A 25,704-nucleotide genomic window follows, 5' to 3' on the forward strand; every position below is an offset into this window, starting at 1 on the left:
TTGCATCCTGTGCTTAAAGAAGTGGAGTTTTGTACAGCCTTCCAAATAAACACTTCCAAATAAACTGCAGCAGAGATACCTGATTACATCACCCATCTCTCCTCCTAACTGGAAAAAGCTGTAAGAGTTTGAATTTTCATTAACCACTCAGCCTAGAGGGATAATAAGTCATTTTACAGAAACCAGAGAGACAGGCACGATGGCCTGATTCTGTTTGCTGCGTGATGCAGAGTGTTTGCACTGATCATGAGGAGATTTGACTTCTTGTTTTTGTGGTGCCCGAGTTTCAAGTGGTGAAAGAGAGACATCTGGGATGGTACCAATCTGCACCAAGAAATAATCTCTGCACTGGAAGCGAGCTCTGTGAAACACCATCCCTGCATTTTTCAAGAGGACCCTCATGAAGCACATCAGCCTCAAGTAGTTTTAAAGCATGGCAGGCAAAGTCTTAATTCATGTTATTTTAGGAACTGTTCTGTCCCCAGATCACCGAATTTCTGTGCTCCCAAGTCTGCAGAACAGCTGTGTAGATTCTGGCTGGTAATGTGGGTAAGAGTTGGGATGAGACTGGTTACCCAGCACAACAAAGCAAATCTGTGTATGTCCAAGAGCATCTCACAGACATTATAGAAGGGGTGAATAAAAGAGGTAATCCCTGAAAAGGAGCAGTTCAGGAGCTCTGCCATGTGAGTAATTTTATTCCTGCAAACAGAAAAGAGGAAAAAATCCCTACTCGGCTTTGCAGCTGAAACAGTGTTACTGACTCTCCCTACTGCTTGTTTTTTCTTTTTTTTTTTTTCCCTTCTAGTGCATGATGTTAGGCCCAGAGCTCAGATGTGGGAATCTGCGAGATATTGGCAGCTCCAAGACAGTAAGTGGAGGTGACAAGCTCCCAGTAATATTAAACATTAACACTGAATATTTTGTTGGTATTTAACTCCATGATGTTTCATGTTACTGAGCAGAATCAGAACATCCCCTCTCACCCCCGCTATTTTGTTCCTTATTCCTCTGCTCTGTACATTCAGAATGCAGGAATGTGAGATGCCAGCTCCTTCAGGGTCGAAATGGTTTTATATAAACTAACAGAGAGGGCAAGCTTATGAAGTGGCGACGGGATCTAATTCTGTACTCATCGGAGACTGACTTGAAGATGGGGAGTACTTCGTGTATGAGGTGAGCATGCTTATGTGTGTGTATATATATGCATACATATATATATGTATGAAGTTGAACACAGGAGAAATCCTGCTCATTTGGAAATCGGATGATGGCAAGCAGCTGAGGGGGAGAGCTGGAATTTTGAAGTGATCTTTTAAAATGTTTTTGTATATTTTGTTGCGTCTGGAAATGTCTGTTTGTACCTCAGGGAGGTTCCTGAACTTCCCACGCTGGGGAGCAGTGGGCCCAGAGGGGGGAATTTATTTCTACTGCATGACAGGAGGAGTTTTATCAGGGAAGCAGCTGCCCCTAAGCAGCCACTGCTCTCTCTGCAATTGGAGTGAATGCAGGGTCGTGATCTGCTCCTCACACAGTCTGCGTGCCCCTTGCATTCACCAGCCCACAGCAGGGCTCCTGGCACACAGCAGTCACCAAACCTGCCCTAGCTTTCAAGACCTGATTAGCATGCAATTCGGATTGACCAGTTCATTTTGGGAATACCCATGACAGCAGTGGAATTGCTGCCCTGACTGGGAGCCACCTTAGCCCACTGAGAGAAGTGTTTTCCGTCAGCAGCTCGGGCATGGGGCAAAGGTGTGATGGGAGGGCTGGGACTGTGCTACAGGAGCACATCCTGCATCCTGTCCCATGTGCCCTCTTCTGCTGCAAGCATGCCCTGCTGCATGGGGCAAGGGGGAGCCAGGAGAGAAAATGTTCCCCTCATGTAGCAGAAATGTAAACAAGGCTATATTTACCGACAGTGCTACTTCCGAAAGACCAAGCTGTGCTATTTCTCCAAGAGAGGCATCCTGGAGGACCAGCTCTGCTGCTGGTGGGGACTGCTGTGCTTCTGCTGAGCTCAGTTGCTGTTGCCTGATAGCATCTGAAGAGCTGGCTGGTTCTCAGGTGTTGAAAGAGAAATACAGATGCAAATACACACACCCCAGCAGATCTCCACATATATACCCCCAAACAGCAAGAGGAAAATGAGGATGCCTTGGAGAGAATGGCACTGCTTGCTCACCCAAATGCTCCTGAAGACCCCTTCCTCATCCATTCCCTGATACTGCCAGAAGCTACCCTACCTTCTGTTCACGAATATTTTTTCCCCAGAATCTGCCATCTGCTGATCCCAAAACTTTATATGAGGTGCCAGGTGCCCGTACTAGTGTCCTGAGCTCAGCCTTTTGGGGTCAGAAGCATGAGAGCCATGAACCAGAGCAAGCTTCAGTTTGATGGATGAGGCTGACTTCTGTTGGACTTTGCAGCACAAGTAAAAAAGAATGCACCAGGGATTACATCAGTCTTCAAGTAAACTCTATTCTGAATGCGCACCTCAAAAGTTCAGCTCATGTCCCCCTTATAGGATTCTGTGCTGCAATATGTTTCTCTAGAACTTTGTGTGCACTGCCTCTAAGCAAGGGGCAGAATGAAAGACACCCAGGGATTGAGGATGTGTAAGAGGAATGCTCTTACTGTCCCTGAGACAAATGGAGAGAGGGTGGGGTGAGGAAAGGGGAAAGGAACCTGCTGTCACATTGTGCTGTGCAAGATGTGCATATTCATTGTAAACAAAGAATAGCAGGGTCTGAATTTCTTTTGCTTCTACCTTGGCTATGGTGGAGCTCTTAAGCTTGGTAGAGATATCCTGCCACCCCAGGTGAGTGTTACGGCAATCAGGATGCAGCCTGCAGCAAATCACATCCTCTCCAACTTGCCTTCTGTGTTCTCTAATTCACCTTTCAATTTAGCTGTAAATCAAGATTAACCCTGTTAAGGCAATGGGCTCATACTAGCATAAAAGCTGTGTAAGTGGAAGGTGAATTGGATCCAGTGGTGTTATGAGGATGTTATCTGATTGTTTACTATGCTGTTGAGTAACAAGTGCTATCCATGGCAATACCACACTGCAATGGGGTGGTGGTGAGATGCACAGCAATTTAATGTTATTATTTGTACATTCTACATGTTACGAGAACCATTAAGCTTTTTTTTTTTTTTAAGTAACCATGTTTGTCCTCTCTCTTAACCCAAAAGATCATTGTCATCCCATTCTGTTTCTCACAGATTTTATTTGTCTTCTAGTTCCTTTAGGGGCATAAGAGCTCTGTTCTGAGGGTGAGCAAACTTTCTGAGAACCACCAGCACAAAACCACTTAGGCCTTGAGAGAGTGCTAAGAAGTGGTGATGCCAGTTGATTGCCCGCGTCACACTGAGGACAACAGATACCTTTCCTGGCATATTTTTGTTGCAGAGCAACAGTCAGATACTGTGGTGGCCACAGCCTGATTGAAAAGATGACAAAGATGCAAGGACACAATAAATGGGGATTTACAGCTCAGGCTTCCTTGTTTTTCACACTTTCTTGCACCTCTGTGACCTGCTATGCTTGTGGCAGCACGTGTTAATTCACTGATGGGCAGGGGAGAAGATGTCCCAGTCAAGGGGAAGCAGAACCAACTCATCTTCAAAGAGCTCATAGGGGTGTCCCCCACAGTGTGGCAGCAGGACAGCTGTGAAGGGGTTACCCACCATCCTCATTGCCTGCAGGGTAAAAGTGCTGGCAGAGACAGAGGATCTGGCCCTGGAAATGGGGTCAGAGCACTGTAGAGCTGAGGCTCAGGATTCTCCACACAGGACACAAATGTAAATAAACAGCAGTGGTTTGTGTGCCCATGAGCACATGCTGAAAATGCTCACAGTCACCAGCAAAGGGTTGAATCACTTAAATGCTTTTAAAATGAAACCCTTTCTGCAAGCACCTTTGCTTTTTAACCTAGCAGTTTAGAGGGAAACCTCTGAAATATCAGTACTGGCCTCCTGGAGAAGTCAACCACATTGCTGCTGGGCATTCCCTTCTGGGACACCCCTGCTACTGCCCAGCTATATGCTGAGCTGGAGAGAGGAACTGGTTTTGGTTAAAAATTAATCCAGATAACCATAACCACAGTGATTAGTTTCCAGTTGCATCAGTACCCTGCATGGATGGACTGATGCCAGCTGCCCCAGTGCCTGGAGCAGAGCTGTGCTGCTTCTTGCCTCTTATTCCCTAGGTTCCCTTGCATCTTGCAAATGAAATGTTTTCCTCTGGATGCCATGGACTTTCACATCTCCCGAGACTGACTCTCACAGAAAGCATATGGTCAAATTCATGCAGTTTTCCTGTTTCTTCACTGCCTTCTTGCATGTTTGTCTATACAGAGTTGTGTCAGTGTTTGTCCTCTGAAAACAGGAGGGAAGAAGTGATGGCACAGGACACTATGTTGCCACTCATGCTCTGTCTCCTCAGATTCATTGCATGAAGCTAACTGGGTCATTTGCTTTTGGTAGTAAGGTTGTTTTTCTTCCCCCTCAAGTAAAACTGGCTTTTATGTAAATAATTTTTGGACCAGCTGCACTGAACCAATTATCTGGGTCATTCAAATTTCTGCTTCTGGAAGTAATTATGGCCTTTGGGAGTATACTGTATAATACCAATTTATGATTGGAGACTGAGAGTCTTCCTTATCTGCATGAATACTATAAAGCAAAGTTAGCAAATCTTCCTTACATCTTCAGGGCCGCAGAGCGCTCCTTTTCTGTGCACAGAACTCCCATTCGGCCTAACAAGCATCTCCCTGCTCCCCTTCCTACACATGCATGCGCTGAGGACTCTCAGGCTGGATATAATCAGCGGTCTCTGGTCTGCCATTTGGGACAGCGCTCCAGCATCCTTTCTCCTTTTTTCTGCCTGAAGCTTTATACCCTATTACCTCTTAACTGGGGCATCAGAGGAAAACGAGGAGGAAACTTTACAGAGAGGGCCGGGATAATGTGAAGGGATGAGTAATTGGGAAGACTGGGTTCACTCATATCCGCTGAGGGAGGAATGAGTTTACACAAAGACACTGGTGTCCTAGATTTTGTTTGCTCTGAGACTGCAAGTCTGTAAGCTGCCTTACCTGTCCTGCACTGCTGGCAGAAGGGGGACTTCAGCAGGAAGAGGAGGGTGAGAGGAGGTAGCAGCTCGGGTTACATCTCATCCTGAAGGGGCTTGGGGCCACTTTGTGCCCCAGAGGGGAGAGAGCAGCCTGGAGCAGCCTGGCAGTGCTGCATAACGAGGAGCACAGTGCTGCTGTACAGCCTCCCCTGATTTCTCTATCCCACAGCCAACTCTCACGCTGAGGAAAGCTCATTTAGCTCTGATCCTCAGGCTCTCACTAAGAACAGGGACCAAAAGGCCAAAAGTTCAGAGCTAAAATAAAGACGTCTAACACCAGGCCAGAAGAGGACATTTGCCTAAAGATAGCCAAAATCAATTCACAGATTGGGCAGAAAGTAAGTAAATGTCATCAGTTTTATATTTTAAAAATTTTTAATTATATGATTAATACAAAATATGTAGTACACATTCATACAAAAACAGTAGCAATATAGCATATTCATATATCAGTAGACATGAAGACAAAAATGAGCAGACATTCAGAGTACCTCAAGGGTTTTGAGCTCATCTTCAGTTTATACCTGCATCTCTCAGCAGCCTCTGCCTTGACATGGACACTCTAACTCTCCTTTAGTCTTTACTTTTTTCCAAATACTTTGTCCCTGCTAACTATATCCAATGGAAACAAACAATAAGGTAGTGCTAGTAACTGCTGCTCAACTTTTTGTGTGCTGCAGCCTGTGTGCAGCTTCATTCTCTTGGTGAAAACATCTGCCCACTCTCCTGTGCTTCTTCTGAGCCCAGAGCCTCAGGGTCCTGGGTCCACAGACAAGTGTTTTTGTAAATCCTATTAATAATTAATATAAGTGTAAATGCTATTAATTATAACAGCAAGCAATAATGCTTCACAGCTCAGAAAAATCACTGTAGTTAGCTGTCCCATTTACATGCCACAAACATTAAAACTGAAAATAAATGAAAATCCAACGTAAAATGATCAGAAATGAATGACAATTTTAAATGAAAATTTTCTTTTTCTAGCAGGCCATGATTAGACAGGATGAAAAATTTAGATTTCTCAGTTACAAAGTTACAGGTTGTACTTACTAACAGAGATATCCTAAACTGTTTGGTTTTGAAAAAGTAACCACATTTTAAAAAACCCAATATCTGACTACTTGAGAAGCAGCTTTCGTATTTTCTCATTTTTTGTTTAGAATCTTCCCCTTAATGTGCAGCTAAGCAAGTTTTAAAACACTTGATAATGTTTTAAACAAATGTGAAACCACAATGTCAATCAAGAAAAAAAAAACCCTATCTGATCTAAACTGAATATAGGTGGTTTTTTGACTCACCAGAAAGTGTTGATTTTTTTTTCTTTTCAGCATGACTAAAACCAACTCTCTTTCTTTCTCCTGATTTTTTGGGATTGGCAGTAAGCCAAAACCTCATTTGCCTAGCTGCAGAAGGCATCATTAGTCATCAGCAGGGTTAGATGGGGAATAGCTGTAAAGTTAGGTGCTCCAGAGATCATTATTAGACCCGATCTTATTTTACATTCTCACTAATGATCTGAGATCGTATGCGTACTCTATATTATTTGTATTCATTGACAACACTCAGATTCAGAGGGGTTGTGAACCCCAGTGGAGAGACTAGGAGATTGAATAAATGGACAGAAGATTAATAGCCTTTCAAATTGATGCAATTAAGGATGTTCATTTAAAAAATGCTAGAAGAAAATAGCCCCAAATGCAGATGTTTGCTTAAAAAACCCACTTAGCAATGGTACTCAAAAAATACTGGATACTGAGTGGCCACAGACTGGAAAGGAACCTGGAATGCAATGTAAAGGCAAAATGCATCTCACCTGTTTGGGCTGACCAATTACTACAAATTATTTCAAAAAACAGAAAAACTCACAGGTAAAAGATCCATCAAAGGCTTTCATATTCAAAGTTCCTGACATCAGCACCAGGTCAGGAGGTGTGTGCAGACTGCCAGATGCCATCAGGAAAGGCTTTTTTCTTGTGGTTTTTTTTGCTGTTTTTTTCCCCCTTTTTATGTGCTTCTTCAATTTGTCTGGTGCTGACCATCGTTAGGAACACTCTCATAAGACCCTTCTGATTTAGTCCAATAGGACTGCTTTTATTTCCCTGTGAACATCCCTGTTTCCTGCAAGCTGAGGGTTAGGGTCTCTTCAATAGGAGATCAGTAGAATGATTCTCAGATGGGCAGCCCAAATCAAGAGAGAAGCAGCACCAGAGATGATGGCATCACATGAATGAAGTAATTTGTGGCCAGTAGCAGAACAAACTGAAAAAGAAAATTTTTAACACTGAGAGCAGCCAGGGCTGGAGGAAGAAACTCTGTCATTGTATGTTCAGACCATGTCTGGAATCTCGCAAAAGTGGAAGCGCTATTTTTTGGCTGCTGTATGGGAAGAGTAACTTCCAGCAAATGGGTTTAGTATGTCTTCTCCATATTTAACCTCTCCAGTAGTTGTCTCCTACCTTTGATCTTGCTCAGAATCAATGAGCTCACTTAATCAATGAAGAACAGTGCATATAGATTGAAAACAGCCCTATGTGATACTTTGAAGCTTCCAGATGTCAACTGAAACATCGTAGAAACTTTTCTTAAAGTATTTATTGGCTCATCATTTATAATGAGACTGGTACAGAGAGTCAAAGACACAGATCATAATGTCTGCAAACAGACGTGTTTGGAGCACTTATGCAAGTCCTGCCGTAGGGCGAGTCACTATTTCTTATGGATACATAATTGATAGCCGAGAAGAAGTATAAATTTTCCAGTGAGCATGGGAGGAGCCCCGCTCACCTTTTCATAGTTTTCATGCCTCCAGGATCATTTCAGCTTTAAACTATAATCTGATGAGGGCTTTTTCCTCATCCTTTTATTTTTAAATTCTTAGTTATTTCCAAATATCCTCTTCTTTCCTTCTCTGTCATTTAAACAAAACCAAAACCTCTTCATCTCAAATTAATTGTCTTAACTTTTCCCCTGAGCTGTGACCACTGAATAGCACTGTATGCCTCTGATGGTCACCCCTCCATCTCCTTCCCAGGAGCTAATGTCAATGCCACCACGAGCACTGCCTGACAGGAAATTCCATAAGAAATGTCCCTAAACCAGTGCTAATGTCCCACTCAGTGGCAGGAAAGATTCACCCTGGGTGACAGGCTATATGGTGTGTGGTGGCACTGAAGTGCCCTGCAGAGCACAGACAATGTTCCCTCCCAATGGGACCAGAGTTTGCTGGGACAGCCTATACATACTTGGGACAGGTAAAGAGAAACAAAGAAGAAAATTATCCATTGTAGATATGAGAACATGTCCTTAGCCCAAATTATCACACTGTTTTGCACTTGCCCATTTTGTGTGGAGATGTGATTTTCTTTGATGGTTGGGTCTAACCAATGTCAGCACTACTGGGATGCCCTTATGATGCCAAGTCCCATTACAGGTTAGTAGGATTCAAGCCAATGTTACTAGAAATATGATACAAACCTCATGTATAGGGAAGGAAGGCCCAGAGAGGACACATCACTTAAAGCAGTTTGATGTGAACAGAGACAGTTCTTCCAGGCTACAACATGCACCACTGGCGAGACTGGCAGCAAGCACCTGATCATCACTGGCTTTTCACACTAGCCTATTCTCCTGCATTTGGCCCTTCCCATAAATCTAAGAGTGAGCCATGCCACAGAAAATGTAAGCAGCCCTATCTGAATAGAAAACTTGTGCTACAGCCAAATTCAGCAGAAGGAAGAGTACATGAGGGTCTGGACTGGCACGCAGTGATGAGACTGTTTGGACAGCAATGTCTGCAACCCTGCTGCTTGTGCCTGCCCTTCTGCCAGTATCACTGCCCTGACACAGTTAACAGCAGTCCCACTGTTGCTCTCACTGTCTCAGTTCCACACACTCACCCTCCTCGGGAATTTGCTCTCACAGTGCAAGGGCTAGGGCTGAACCTGGGTGGCTGTGATGCAGGCACAGGGACACATGTGCAGATGCTATTGTGGGGCCGGTACCTCCTTGCAGAGAGCTGGGAAGAGCCAAGGGCTGAGACATCCCACACTCCTGCATCAGGATCTGATAAAGCCTGTGCACCAGAGTCCTGAAGTGCTTTTCTTCAGGGAAATCCTTCTGTCTTTTCCCACTACGACTCTGCACTGCACTTCATATGCAGAAGTTCTACTCCTAACAGTGGGAAGTGTGACAAAGATCTTCAAGGATAGAGAGTTTTGTTTCCCCATGTACTGCATCCACCACTCTGGCTTCTGTTGTACAATAAACACTGGGGACAAGTTTCAAATTGCAGGAGATCCCAAGACTGCTTGGAGCTAGCAGTAGGTTTTTTATCATCACTAATATTTCATAAATCTTAAGCCTAAAATAAATCCTGTGACAGCCCTGAATGTCAGGAATCAGGAGCTGTAGCAGTTTTGTTCACAGACACTGTGTATGTGCATTTGGGAATGCAGATGGCAAACCCCCTCGATTATTTGTTCTGGCTGCACACGCTTTATACTTTTCTTCCTGTTTTTGAAAACAGAAATTATTGTCTCAGTGGCTGCATAAAATATTTCTCTTACAAAAGAAAGCACAGGTTGAAGAGAAACACTTTAATTATTTTATTATTTTATTTTATTTTATTTTATTTTATTTTATTTTATTTTATTTTATTTTATTTTATTTTATTTTATTTTATTTTATTTTATTTTATTTTATTTTATTTTATTTTATTTTATTTTATTTCTCTTTCTTTCAGCAAAGGAGAATAAGAGAGATTTCAGGGACCTTTCACATTAATATTTAATGAAGTACCCGAGAAAATGTTTCAACAACACATGGCTGAAAATGGGAGATAATGTGGCATGATGCTCTAAATGCACTCTCGGAGTGAGTTAATTCATATTGTCTCTTCCACCCAACAATTACAAACCAGGTAGGGCCAGCTCCTAATAGCCAGAGTCTCTGCAGCCAGTACAACGCATTATTGAAGCCACCCACAAAACAAAACAATTGTCTCAGTCATTTGCCCTCCAGAATTGGAGTAAATTTGGTGACAAGGCTAAATCCTTATGGAAAGAACTGCAATTAGTCATGGAAGTGAGCATACCAAGACTGGTGAGACTCTCAGCATGAGTGAGGGCTGACGACAGGAGCAGATGCTGCAGATCCAGGGGGAATGTTCCCTCCTGGGATCCTCACTGCTGCACAGTCACCCCTTCTCTTCAGGAGGCTTGACAGCGCTATTGGGACAAACTGAAAGCCAGAGCAAGGAGATGGTGTGAGTTATGGCAGTAATTCTCTGGATCCATTCTTAAATAAGAAATAGAGCAGAGTTAAAAGATAACAAGGCTATACAGAGTGAAAATACAGAGGACTGTGTTGATCAATCTGTACTTGTTTCTGTTGTAAGACCCTGTTGCATCCTGTGAGGGCAGACGGGCAGATGGAAATTCTCTAGCTCCTAAAGCTGCCAAGGAAGCAGCTGAGGGAAGTCTCCTATCAGGTTTATTTTCTTCTTTTCTGACATATTTCACTCTTCTACTATGACCTGAGCTTACGCATCTAACTAAGGACTTACCCAGGTTACGTTCCTTATGCCCAAACTTCTCCTAAGGGCACAGCTTATTCTCATCATTGCTGTCCATCGCATTGACAGTGACAGTAGGCAGTATGGCTGCTACTATCACTTATCATAATATTGTGACATATCATCTATCATGATATACCAACCACTTTCCAGGGAAGCTGAGGCACCCAGAATGCCATGTTCTCACTGAGATCTGCACACACATGCAGCTGGCACCAGAATGGTGGCTGAATGACACCAAAATTGACAACGTTTTGTTGCTGCTGTTGCTAATTAGAAGCCTGAAGCATTTAAAGACAATCTGACAGCAAACAGTGTAGGTTTGCACCGAATCACAAGTGTAACTCATCGGTGTAATAAGCCAAGAGACACATATTTGTAGAGCAGAATTTTGCTGCACATAATCCTTGTCTGGCTTCCTGATGTCAGAGGGGAAGGGCACAGACATTCCCGCCTGTAGCTTGTGCCCAGATAGCGAGGCATGGCAGCTCACCCACAACAGTCACTCAAAGAGACTCTTTCACCTGCTGTGCCAGGAGATCCGCTCTGGCCATAAGATCAGCCAAGCTCAGTCAGTGAACTCAGTGGATGTGGACTCTTGCCACATCAATGAAGCCAAAGGATGAGGCGGTTTTGTAGGAGATGAGAATCCACCTCCCTCCACCTTACAGTTTATTGCAACCATTTTGGTCAATAGCAAAGGGAAATTCCCATAGTCAGAGGTGAAATGTTTTCTTCTCTATCTTTCCCACTGCCAGTGGGCAATAACAGCTCTCTGGCCAGACAAAAAGGCAGGAATTTAAACAAAAAATACTGTGATAATGATGTGCGTTTTCAGTTTGCAGACTCTGTTATCCAGTGCTGACAGAAGAACTGTGGATTGTATATTGAGAGAACCAAGGATCACCTGCACTGATTTTTGCCAATAATTTCCTGGTGCTCCCCATGGAGGAGGAGCTCTAGGGGGGTAATTCTGCTTGCAGGGGGACTGTACACCAAATATCTTCTCCCACTCTTTACATCAGGTGTCCCAGCTGCACAGAAATGTTGGGTGAGGAGCACCCACAGTCCCTAAAAAGATTGATGCATCTCTATATATCTGCAAGAGAGAGGAAAAATTTGACATCTCTCCCCTCCTGAGAGGCCAGAGGTGGAAGGCAGCAGTTCCTGTAGATATCAAGTGAATTATGATTTCAAAGGAAGTTCATGGGAAGGTCACAGAGCAAAATCAGAGATTATTTTCACCACAGAGAGAGATGAAAAGGAGCCAGCATTTATTTCCTCAGCTTTTCCTTCTTCACAAATGAGTAACTATTTTGTCTTTTTTTTTTTTTTTTTTTCCCGGTTGATGTTACACTAAGTCTCTGAGACCAAAACTTTGGAAAAAACCCACTCTGCCTCTCTGCCTCTTGGGAAATTTCCATGGCAATCATTCCTTCAGTCTCCCTGTGCTGTTAGCTGTGGTTTGAGGTGACATCCACCCTGGCGGCAGTGGTGTGGCCCTCCCCTTCTCCATTGTTCTGATTGCAAAGCCACATCAAGAAAACCCAAAGACCAGCAGCTTCCATGAAAATATTCCCACTGACTTCAAAGGACTTTGGATCCAGCCTCACACACTGGTCAAATATTAGACACACTGGAGCAACCAAAGCAACTCTTGCACACAGTTGCAGCTGCAGGCACATTAGAGACACATGCCTAAGGCATTTCAACTCAGACAGCACCCCAAAATACTTATCCTTGTGGGTGCAGATGTTGTACCTTCAGATGTTCATATGTGTAGAAATATACACATATGTATGTGTATGCCTTGGTGAATTTAAAATAGTCTATTATGTAAATCATGAGATTCATGTTACCAAAATATGGGTCTAAGGCAGCTATTTTACCTTGTGAAGGATCTTCATAATAACATTTTCATAGTGGCATTGCTCAGAGAAGCTGGTGGAACGACAACCTGGTGAAGAGACAGTGAGAAGCATCACAGCGAGTTGGTGGCTCAAAGGCAGACCTGCCCAGTGCCAGCAACACAGAAGGCCATGGAGTCACACCACTACATGACAAGTTCTGGTGGATACTGCTATCCAGCAAAGGGACTGCTTTGAGGCCCTTACCTCTGGATTTGGCTATAACTCAGCTTAAAATTATATATTCCATGCAGCAGAGCTCTTTACTCCGTGACAGTGAAGGGCGTTGCATTCAAAAAATGCTGCAAGACCTCTGCAAAAAGCAAAAAGCACACATTCATCAGCTACACACACACCTGTGATTTTGAAAGGTTTAAAAGGGAAGAATTATAGTGAGCTGAACTGGGAGATACGTTCATTCGGAGTCTATTATGCAGTAGCTTCATAGCAGGTTTTATCCTGAGAAATTTGGCTTAGCTTTCTGAAGCACCAAAATGAAATAGTTGTGGGGGTTTTTTCAAATCTACCAATCTGTTTATTTTCAGGATAGAAAATTCTCTTTGAGTTTTCAGGGAGCTATCAGATTAACTTGGGTCACTGGGAAGCAGAAAGAGAAACAGATGTTAAATACCAACCACTCTTTCTCACTCCAATGCAAAACCATGGTGTACTCAAAGCACTCGCCTGAGATACAGTTGTGCCCCAGGAAACTTTATGCAGATTTGTTCTTCTAGAGGGAAGGTATGAGGTTGGAGTTCAGGTCTGCATCCATAGGCAATGAAATATGATCATTGCATTATTTTATATTCTGGAGTTTATGAAGAGAGGGAAAAACATGTAAACATGATTTGAAAAGATTAGGGCTTGTTACATGTTTTAATGTATATTTTTTCATTGTGGTGTGCTGTTCATAGTGTGCAAGCACTACCAGGTATTACCAATAATGTTGCAAAGCAGTTTCTCTTTCCCTCTTTTGTGGTCAAAGGTAACAGTTTCATCCATTTCTTTCACATCATCTGAAGTTGAAATCTTCCATCCTGTGCCTACCAAGTTCGGCTGCTTTTGTTTGGTTTTAAGTATTGGTAAAATTATTTCAGCTTTCAAATTTGGCATAGGATGAGTGAACAGACCATTGTTCTTACTGGCTGGCAACAGCTCCTCACTTGTGTCTCAGGAAACAGGGAGTGGTGACAGATATCTCCACTAATGTGTTTAAACTGAAGTACAGAAAATTGGTTCCCTTCAAATATATCTGTGGATAGGGGGTCTCAAAGAATTAGCTTGGAGAAGAAGGACTTTTAGTATGATTTTTGAACCAGATTATTTTCCTAGTCCGTTTTTCCAGGAGAGGTGGCAAATATCAACCCAGCCATGAAGTCCAGACCAGAAGTCAGGAAACAACTCGCCCCGGCTGCTACAACTTGCTGTGTGAACCTGGCAAAGTTAATTAATCTCCCTACTAATTTTTTGTCTGTGAAAATGCAGATGCTTTTAAAAACGAGTGACAGAGCCCAAGTTCAGCCACATTCACGGAAAGACAAGTGTTGGTTTAAAGATCAGGCTTATAAGTTTCACGGGTGTGGTGAGACATGATTTAATAGCATTTGTAAATATCTCTGAGGTTCTCAAATGTAGGATGATCTAAGCAGGTAAAGGATTTCAGTGACAACTTCTAATGAATGCATACCCATTAATTCTAACCCCTCCCCTCCCTTTTTCATGTCAAAGTAGCAATGAGATTTAAAGTATTTATTGAGTGGTTGAGAAAGCCAACCTTTGACTCTGTGCCTTAGAGCAGTGCCTGGGGCAGGTAGTAATTGTGCAGAAAGGCACTGATAGCATGTCTTCTTATTGCTTAAGAAAAGTGCTTTTCCAATTTGCTTTGTTCACTGCATTGCTCTACCAGACTTAAGATTCACAGCTATAAATACAGAGCTATATATGAATACACATACATACACAGAGACTGTGACTCAGACACATTACCACCACACTACAGCCCAAGACAGTACAATTGAAAAAGTAAGGAAAAAAATGAAACTTCATAATTTTTAATAAATAGAGCCTGATCCCAAAATCACTTTTGCAGGGCTTGTTCATATGAGTATTCAAGCCTACTGAGAAAAGAGTGACTCATAAGCACAGAAATTTGCACCAGACCTGTAAATTGAATTGTATATTCAGCAAGGTTTGGAGTTGCATATCATATTGATTTTTCAAGATAAGAATAGGGATTGAGATTGTAGAAATTGTATTCAGATTTTTAGACTTGAAAAGTTTAGTCATTTATTGATTGACGGGAATTTCCCAGTGTGCAGTGATTGCATTTGTGCTACAGACCCACTCAATCTATCTACAGTCCTTCGATTGAGATTGACAAATTTGGTGGGGTTTTCTGCACCTTGAAGAATGCTAGAGAATTTGGAAATCCTCACTGGATTGACCAGAGAAACGTGGATCTCTGTCTCATCCATCATGTCATGCAGTGAGCTAGTGGATACACTTCAAGTTCTTTTGAATCTGCTTATGGGGTCATATGTAATTCTTCCTTTTCCTGGCTTTCTTTAAGTTAATTTCTATAGGTAGGGATTCGGTGTACACATTTGTGGTTATACGTCTATATACACCTTCATCTCCCGGTATATAATTAAAACCCATAGTATATAATTAAATATTTTTTACCTCTGTGTCTGACAATAAATGTGAGAATAGAAACAGGAGACAGACATTAAGAGCTACAAATACATTCAAAATAAACCAATTTAACAATATAAATGCATTTCTGAAGCCGTACTCCATGTGATTAAAATGTCCCACGAAACAGAGTGAGCCACATCCACCATTGGCCAAAGTTTCTGAAATGCAAGCTGACCTTTACAAGTTTTTGTTACAGTATTCCAAACAGTACTGTGATCTTAATTTCAGAATAAGCAAATGGAGTAGCTAGTCTTGCCCCTCAAAAGGCTATTTAGGAGAAGCAGAGCTTACTACATAGCAAATAACAGGGGTAAAGTCAATCAATCCCACCTTGAGAGCCTTGTGTTATCAACTGAAGTTACAAATAGATGTTTCTGAGGAAAAAAAAATCTAGCTTTCAAGTGCAGCAAAGATGCACAAATTCTGTTCTCAGTGAATAAGGAATGGCTCCATTGACTTACATATCATCAAGACGTTAAGTTCAATATATTTTTCCCTAGTTTTCCTTAGTGCGGTGTATTGCAAAATTTGACTTCACTTCTCTGTATTCCATGTTATATCTGAATCTTTCAGCAACAACAACAAAAGTGTATCTTTATTGGTTGTACAGATCTATTTGCACTACAACTCTGAAAGCGAAAGAGAACTAGGTGGCAAATACCACCTCTCCTTTCTGGGGTGAGGTAGACATGAAGCATGCAGAGTAGTGAAGAACCACTCAGTAAAGAATCATTTTGCCAAAGAGCAAGAAAAATTTAAAAATCCATAAAATTCGGTGACCCCTGCCTTGGAGATGTCAAAATGGAATATATGCGGGGTTTTTCCAGTATGTTTGGTGACCACATGAAGGCTTCTGACTGGCCTTTCAAGCGGCATGGCCGTGGAACCATAATGTGCTTGTGTTGAATACACAGGGTACAGTGCATGGTGATCATTACAACATTGCTGTGTCCTCTCTGACTGATCATGCTATTACACTGGCTCACAAGCCATATGTGAAGAGTTTGAAAGGGCCAAATTGTAGCATTCAGGCTGTGCTGACTGCCTGGAATGAATTGCTTTTTCTGAAGACCTCAGAGAGCTTCAAGCCAAGTACAGCCAAGCCTTCATTTCCCAACCCTTTGCTAACCATGAGAAGAACATCCTAAGAATTTGGCACAGTAGACCACTGCCTATTTCTAATTTGTGATTAGATTTATGAGCCATAGGCTAAGGACATGGGTGAAAGTCATCATTCAACAGTGTCTTATCAATGAGAACAAAAATCAGACCTTCATTGGTTTTGAACTGAGACTCTAGAACCAGCTACAGCACTGAGGAATTGAATAATATATCAATAGTATAAGTCTGAGTGATACTGAAATAAGTGATACTCTCTGGTTTGATAGATATGTTAGAGGAGGTGAATCTTTTCCTATTTCTTTCCACTTTTCTCTGTCTTGACAAATGCATGGCAAGAGAGAATCCATGTTGCTTAGCAACTCCTTAGGATGCAGAAAGAAATCAGTCAATAAAATTCTGAATTAAAGCTGCAATGACCCACAGAAAATTTTTCTAGAGAAAATCAAGAATAGCTAAATATTCTCCATCTTTATCCTGAAGTCACATTAACTCATGGGTCAAAATCTTTAAAATCAAGAATGATGGAGAAAGATATGTTCCTGAGGTGGGATAAAGGGGCTTATTTATTGCTGGGGTCTGAAGAGAAGGAACTAATTTTGAATTCTAGCAATGCTGGGTTTTTCTTAGTTAAGGCAGAGAGTGGATTTTTCCATTTTGACACACAAATCATTTGTGAGCCAGTCATGCTTTCAGTCGTGGGAGACTCTGGGTTAATTCCTCCACTTGTTTGAATTGTCATTGATTACACTGGTATTACATCAATCAACTGATGTGGCACCAAAACAAAGAAAGACAAAATTTTTACTGCACATAAGAATACACATCAAGCTGTCAGCAGAGCACTTGCACTAAGTCTTCAACAGCTGAGCTGAAGTACAGTCCTCTTAGCCCACGAGTGAGTACACCAGTCACAGAGTCCTGTTTCTGGTAGTGGATGTTTGACTGAGCATTTTCACGATGTGTTTATTCACCAAACACAACCGGCAATCCTGCAAAAATCAACAAGATGATCAGGGTTTGTGAGCATTTCCATCAATGCTAACAAGTTTCTCAGTATTCAAAACCAGCAATAAATCTGACTTCGTGGAAGTCCAAGAGAGATAAATTTAGCTCCTTTACTCACAAGAGTATTTATATATTTATTTATTTGTTTCATTATTTGACCAGAAATCATCTGAATTTTCAGTAGTGCAGGATTTGGTTGAACTGATTGAGTAACAGAGGAAAGTAAGTACATGAGGAAACAGTTGCTGTTTTTGTACAAATTGCAAAGCACAGGCTGACTTAGCAGCCACCCTTTGGAAATTGCAAGATGCAAGAAAAAGTAAGAGAAACAAGTCTCATCATCGCTTTTCAGACCAGCTATTGCTTTCTGTTCACTAAAAGAAACAGATAGGAGAGAGATTTCCCTCTTCTTTTTCTCTTTGGGACAGTATTAGGATTATTAAGATCACTGCTACTACAGTAATGCTTCTGTCTCCAGTTGCATTACAATAATATTAATATCTCTTCTAGTTTCCTGTGCATTTCTGAGACAGTCCCAGTATTAAGGTTGCTTTAAGCAGCCTCATTGGCTTCAAGGAATGATGAGACTTGATCAGCAGTGGATGTCACAGTTAGGAGCACCCAGCATGGCAGTTGTATTGAATGTCCCATGGCCATATTACATTTGGCCTCTTTATTCACACTGTTCTTTCCTGTGACACTGCTACTTGTGTTAGCTGTGAAGATCACACTTTGCTATATATGATGATCAGGCACAGGCTATACATGGTGTTAAATGGATTTATACTGTATTATAGTACATCTGTCATGTTTATATCAGATGTAGAATTATGATATAAAGAGAGGTTACTTCTGCTTTATGTGCAAGCTATTCAGCTACAGTTATTCAGACATGGATAACACAGAAATATGTTATGATATTAATAGAAATACTGTGTGATCTAACTTAAGAGAAATATTTTCTCCTGGTATCTATCAATATTAATATTGATACATAATAATATTACTATTGATAGATAATATTAATTATCAATATCTTTAAGAAAAGCGAGATATTTCAGTCTGTTTCCATATTTACATATGTTTCCAGGTCTGTAAATATAAGAAGGTGCCTTTCCTATCGGTTCTTGAGACAGATACACAAGGGAGACAGTCCCTTGCAATACCATAAAGTTTCCCAGATCTGAAAGGAGTAGATGCCTTCGGTGAGTCACTTCACGGTGTTGGGGGCTTTAGAGATGATTCTCACTACATGGAAACTGGCAGGAGACGCAGGGCTAAACAAGCACATCAGGCAGTTGTCTCTAATACACTGAAAATATGTGGTTTTATCATACCCTGGAAAGCATAAGAGCCACCCTGTAATCCAGCCTTCTCTTGACATGGAGAAAGCAGACCCAAGTTCTCCAGGGATGTTGATTCATCTGCTTCCCTGGACAGCCTGTTCCAGTGCTTGGCAACCCAGGAAGTTACAATCTCATTCCCATGGGATCCACATGCTAACCTACACACACACACACACACACACACACACACACACACACACACACGTACACACACTTCTCCACAGCAGGGCCAGGGTGTCCATGCAGCTTTTTGTTCCCAACAGAATAGGTGTTCTGCCACCCTTCTCAGGACAGGCTGGTGTGGGCATGCTGCTCACTCTGAGATTTTCCAAAGGATGCATAGGGAGGAGTTTCCTTTCTTGAAACAACTTCACATCACCTTCAAGCTTGCATGGAGTTAAGCTGAGGGAGACACTGGAAGCTGGGGGGACATCATGCTAGAATCTTTGTCTGTGCTTCCTCAACTTTCCCTTCACAATTAGGAGGCATCAGGAAAGAGAGATCGGAGGCTGCAAATCAGCCAGTGAGCTGGGATGGTTTTCCTTTCTTGGTGCTGAAATGAATGATGCTTAGTTTTCTAGTTAATTTGAAGGGGCCGCATCTGGAAGTGTTTTACACAGCCTCAGCCTCTGTGGTGATTTGCCTGAGTAAGCACCTCAAGATTTAGCCAATAGAGAAGTGCCCTGCATAGCTCATTAAGAAATTAATTGCTCCCCTCTTGGTCAAATTCAAGTGGCTACTACAATCAATGTATTTATTTGCAGCAAAAAGTTGCTAAAGAGTTTGTAAGATATATATAGGAAATACGTTCTGAAAAATAGTATTGTGGTAACAGTGCAAGAAAGAGCCTAAGCTGGTTTAGATGCATCCTAATCCTCTGCTGTTATTAGATGTTGGGATTTCTGCACCAGGGAAGAGGGAACGCGAAGGCTGTCATCTAGAGGAATGATGAAAATATCTCACAGTCAAGTGACAAGAAGCCCATGACACATCAAATAGCAGAGAAGGACAGATATGCAGATAACAGGTGTCTGACAGGGGAACAATTTTCTCTGATTGGAGGCTGTCTCCAAGGAGCATGGACTGACTCTTTGCTTACTGACCTTGAAAATGGAAATAATTTCAGAGGCAGCTTTTTCACATTTGCAGAAGTCTAAGCACATTTGTTTCTATCAAATGAATTTGAATGCATGTTGCCGTGACATCACAGGGAAAGGATCATGCCTCATTTATCAGCATGTCTGTTTTGGTATAAATGACAGAGCTGCTTAAAAAAATTGTTTTTAATATGTGACTTTCCCTTGTGTAAAATATGTTGAAAGGGGCTGAGGATGGAACTGAGATTGTGAGAAACCAGGGGAGGGAGCATCCTCTGGGCTAATGTCCTCTCATACCCAATGGCTGAGGTTGTGCAGGGAGCCAGGAGGGAAGGATATATTTCACAAGAAAAAGATTCAATTGCAGGAGAATACGAGGACATCTGTGCTTGGCACTTAGCCTGCTCATGTAAACAGACATGTTTCAAACACAAGTAGCTATCTCCCTACGTGGCCATCTTCATCCTCCCTTCCCCCTTACTAACAAATCTTATGGAAGCAAACTCTCCCCAGAACGAATCACTGGTTTCCTGAACAGTGAACTTTTCTGTTGCAAAGTCAATGAAGTCCTGCAGGAATTCTTGGAAAATCTCCAGAGATGTGCAGAAAGAAGCCAGTAATTTGTTGTCTATCGTGACATGCTTTCAGATACCCACAGAGGCTACTGGGAGCTAAGGATACTCTGCATATCAGCAAGTCAGAGCTCCACTGCAGATTTTCTCAACATCATAGAGCTGGGTCATTTTAATTTACTGGCTTATTCTTTATACTCTCATTTTTGTGCAAGCTATCACTGCTAAAGAAGGCAGGGTGATTGAAACATCCAGTCTGGTTTATTAAACTAAACTGCTCTCCTCCACTGATGGAGAGGTCACCTTGCAGGTACTATAGGGTAGGAACGGGCACATACTGCTGACTAGCTGCTGGCTTGGCAGGTTTGCACTCTAATTTCCCCCATGGCAGTTTTCCTGGTTGCTATATCAAGCAGGATTTGCAGATCCACCAGCAAAGTCCTGATGCTGGACCAGCTGCAATGCAGAGGCTGAAAAAACTTTAGGCAACTTTGTTCTGAAGTCTTAGGGAAACTGACCATGGGGCAAAAACTCAATGTGGAGGACTGGCTCCATTTCTTGATGAATGTCTCCACTGCAGTTGCTGGTCATGAAAAACATCTAAACCTGGCTTCTGCTACCATCAGGAAAATATATTTAGTGTTATAGGTAAACTAGATTTTACTTCCACTTGGCCAGTTTCTTTTGCAAGGAGAAATGAAGCTGACCATGCCTATTGACTTGCTTCTCTTCTGCTCCTGTTCCACAGGCCACATTTAGAATAATACCCCCAGTCTGAGGTATCCAAATCCCAATCTCTCCTCTAGGGAGGTTTACTTTTGCTATAAGACACCTGAGGGTCCAAGGTACCATGGGCTGAGGACAAGCTCCAGCACCATGGAAATAAGGAAAGCGGAACTTTGGTAGAGCTGCTGCAAGCAGGAAGCACCTACAAATCAGGTCCCATTCTGATGCTCCCAGGCCAGCTGAGAGAAAGAAAGCAGGTGTGGTTTAGCTACAGCTGTGCACCAGGAGCACTGGACAAGGAAAGGCTCAGCCAACGCTGGGAGATGATGGATTGACTCCTTCATGTGTTAGCAGCAGAAAGTGGCCTCCCTGAGGCCAGGCACTGCCTGCTCCACCCAGCACTGGGGTCTCTTCTCCATCCTGCTCTAGTAGGCTGCCAGCAGAGAAGGTGGGGGGAGAACTGGGGAGAGGAACACACCACTGTGGGGAAGGAGGTGTATAAATAGTGCCTGTTTGGAGGGCCAGGTCGGTCTGTCCAACTCGAGCCAAGCATAACAGGAGGCAACAAGGAGTGCATCTTCCTCTCCGACCTGGTTCCTGAAATTCATTTCCTCTTATGTGTTTCTGTTACTATGGGTGGGTGGATAGCGAGAGAGGAAGGAAGAAAAGAAAGCAAAAATCTTGGTTTATTCTTGGATTCACACCCCCGAGTCTTTATTTACTTTATACCTGCTCGCTTGTGCATTTCTTGTGCATGTGTTCTGGCTGAGCCACTCTAAGCCCTTGTTTCTGCTGGATGGGGAGTTTTGCCCTGCTGTCTCCCACTCCACTTCCTTGCTCTGTCTATTGCTGCTGCCAGGTGCATGAGCTCCTCTGTCATCCCTATCACTGGACCTTTCACCAAACTAAATCAGCTCACCTTGGCAGAAGCCTTCTTTCTCTGGGTTAACAAACCAAATTGGTGCAGAGCTATTTCAGCTATTTCAGGCAAAGCAGAAAGAGAGAGACACTAGACGCTTGCAGTAAGAAGGGGGGGAAAACAATGGGAGGACAAAGAGTTTTCCTGTTTGATTTTGCTATATTGGTTCCCACTCTTGCGCATAACTTAACTAGCTGATATCTTGGCACATTGCTCTTTTCCAGGCTTTCAGGAGTCACATCAATTTCAAACACCACCCCTTCAGTCTGAAACAAAGCTTCAGCTCCCATGTACTTCAAGATTACTACTGCAAAGCTGGTCTCAGATTGAACTCTCCAAAAGAGTGTATCTGGCCAGTGACGGGTCACATTTATGGTCATTCCTTCTGCCAACTCTTTTAAGAGCATAGGAGGCTATTATGATGAGCCCCTTGGAAAACAAGGATGTGGCAACAGAAGGTTTCCATTGTTATCCTGGAGACAGACTCAGATATGGCAGGTGCTGTCTCTAGCTCTCTGATCCATCGCATAAGGCCAGTGATTGTACTGGCTCACTCCCGGGAAAACACCGATGGCATCAGGGACCCTGGCAGCTAAACAGCCTGGAAGGAAACATTGTTTCTGCTTACAGTGCTCAGGCAGCCAGTTTCTGGCAAGCCTGGAGCAGGTGAGCCATCCTGCTCCAGCCATTGCTCACCCACGGATAGGGGACACATGCAGCTGTGAGCCCTAGGGGCAGGAGAGGCGGGATGGAGGGATGTAGTTGCCACAAGGCAGAGGGGACAAGTCTTTGTCCTTGTAGCAGTGAGTTTGCTGACCAGTGTGTGCATCCCACACGCAACCACCTTTGTGGCCATAGCCCTGGTGCCTGGCTCCCCTTAGGGTGACCCCACGGCACCCCACTGTGTGGGGGAGCACAAGCCCATTGAGGCTGGGCACCATCTCCTCCACACCATGCTCCTCTTGACTCTGAGCAATGGGGCTTGTTCACTCTGGTCAGAGCCCTGCCTCCCCTCCAGTCAAAGGCACTTTTACAGCCTTGCTGCCACTTGATTTGCTCTCCTTTCTCTCCTCTCTCTTTCCTCCAACTTTCTGAAATAGGAACATTATTTGAAAAACAGAAGGTGCAGAAGGAGGCCATGCTGCCCCGCCAGCGCTGCGTTAGGCAAAATAAAAGCTCCTGAGAAGGTGCTTCCGAGAGACTCTGAAAGAAACTGGAGCACACATGTTCCTCTTCTCTCTCTGTTTTTGTCACGTCTCTGTAATACAGTGGACATTTTCCTGTCTGCTCGGCAGGGCTGACAGCGTGTTGTCAGGACAGGGCTGTGTCCTAAATAGAAACTCCGCAGGTTTGGAAAGCTCCCTTCCTCTAATTGGAACTGACTCGCGGAGGTGAAGAAAAGCTGCAAAATTGTTTTAAGCTATGAGCAATTATAACAGCCCATACAGTGCCAGTGACACTAAGAGGATTTGCACTGGATTATACCTAACGTTAACATGATCTAATGCCACATGAATATCACAGCCTGCAGCAGGCCCAGCTCTCAGAGTTGGGTTCCTTGCTCTTCAAAGTCTGACGGGGTTTGTGGAAGGAGGGGAACAAAGCCACACTGGCAGAATTTTGGTGCAATGTCATATGTAGTTTAAACATCACAAATAGGCTGTGATAGAGGCAAAATGGTTTTTTTTTTAAGTTGAAAGAAGTGTAGATTTTCCTGCAATGTAGTATAACCGTAGCCAGCCAGCCTCCTACCATTTGGCATTTGCTCTGCTGGGCGAGGGACCACAGAGGTCTTGCAGTAAGGTGACATGAGGGTGCCACAGTGGCTTCTGCATCTGGGCCCATGGGATGACCAAATTGTGAATCCTTCTCCTACCTCCAGGCTGCACCGTATTGTCGGAGGCAGCTTTAAAAAGTGTTTCAAAAGAATTCTTTCTTCCCTTTATATTGATACGGGGAGACTTCCACTGTTGCTGGCAGAAGAAAAAGAAAACTAATTGGGGTATGCCCTCATATGCAGAGATTTGAGTGAAATGAAGCTGGCTGGTCTGGCTGTATGCAGCTGGTCTACAGAGAAGGCTGGGAGGAAAGGACAGCCTGGGAGCCGAGTCTGGGACCGGCTCTGTTACCGACTTACTATAAGGCTTACAGGGAGTTGTTTAATCTCACTGTAGATCAGTTACTCAACCAGCAGAATTAAAGCAATAACATTTTTTTCTGTGGGAAGGGATAAGTACCAGTGTGAGGCACTCAAGCCCCAGAGCAATTGGGGAGGACAAAGATGGAAGCTGGGTAGAAGGAAAGGAAGTCGTTGAGTGAGAAGAGACACATGCTGACCTTGAAGATTTTCTTTCTCATCTTGGATTCTGCTAGTGAAATCAGCAGAACCAACAAAAGTTCTCAGCTTCAACTTCAGATATGGCTGAAGGTCACAGAGTACAGATTGTTCTTGGGAACTACCCAAGATTTGCCTTGGAGCAGCAAGGGAGCACCTGATCAAATGGTTGCAAAACTTTTCCTTGGCCTAGACTTCATGCATGGTAGACGGAATTAATGGGCATGAAAACGGCTTTATATCCAAAAGGGGAAGCCTCTCCCTGCTGGTGCTAGTGAGCTCTGCAGTGCTTAGCTCTGCAGCAGAGGTGAGGAATGAGGCCAAGATATCTGAATTATACTTCTGTATGTACTGCCTTTGAATTTGGCCCTGACAGTAGGCTAGGTCAGCCACACTTTGCACTAGCAACACAATTTGACTGATGAATGGAAGAACTTCATATCAGGCCCTTAGGAGATTTTATACCACTAATATATTGTATTTATTTTGTGGAGACATGTCAAATAGAAGTATACCTATGCAAAGGCTGAACTGTAATCCATCCCACTGAAATCCTCCCAGGGAGTGGGTTCAGACCCCAAAGTAGCGTATGACAAATACCAAGCTACTGACACATAGGAGTGTGGCTTGCATTGTCTGCTCCTTCTGCAGTCCTACAGCCCATCTCACTACAAACTCCATGCATTGCATCAATCCCTGCTAAGCACTCTTCTGAAAATTAGGCAAAGTGTCAAAAAACTATGGGCTAAAACAAACACTCACAGGAAGATGAACTTAATTTAAAAAGTTATGTGTTACAGAAACAGCAGGCAGAAACAGCATGAAAGTTTGGAGATTTCAACCTTTGAAACCTCCAGTGGTGAAATATAACAATATGTTTTTTTAAATGGGAGCAGGGATAACCCATGATGGAGTGATTCCAGGGGAACACCAGCAAATATTGTAGGGGACAATATAGGAGCATGAGAACAAGAAATATTTTAAGGTTAACTCTACAGTTGCCTACTCAGAATTCATAACTTAAAAAAGCAAATAAACTAAAAAACCGCACCCTCTCTGGAATATTTGGGCCAGAAGAGAGACACAATTTACACTGATTTTCAAAAGTCTTGCAGGAATTGCAGGTTGGGTGCTTCATGCTTTCATTCTGCTTCCTCAATAGCTTCCCAGCCAGGCCTTCACTTCTGCAATGCAACCTGAAGCCACTCAGGAAGCAGCAAAAGGATCATTGTGGTGAGGACACAAAGAATGGAGGGGAGTAATGGG

The 25,704-nt window shown here is 43.0% G+C and overlaps 1 long non-coding RNA gene across 1 annotated transcript in view; it reads left to right on the top strand.

Moving 5' to 3' along the window:
• Positions 1-549: 549 nt before the first annotated feature.
• Positions 550-25,704, top strand: part of LOC148225183 (uncharacterized) — a 97,822-nt gene continuing 72,667 nt past the window's right edge. The window contains exons 1-3 of the long non-coding RNA XR_015804043.1: positions 550-686; positions 809-871; positions 1,029-1,176. This is a non-coding gene — a long non-coding RNA (uncharacterized LOC148225183). The remainder of the gene's footprint in view (positions 687-808; positions 872-1,028; positions 1,177-25,704) is intronic.

This window comes from Sturnus vulgaris, chromosome 1 (assembly GCF_052056855.1).
Source record: "Sturnus vulgaris isolate bStuVul1 chromosome 1, bStuVul1.hap1, whole genome shotgun sequence".
NCBI lineage: Eukaryota > Metazoa > Chordata > Aves > Passeriformes > Sturnidae > Sturnus > Sturnus vulgaris.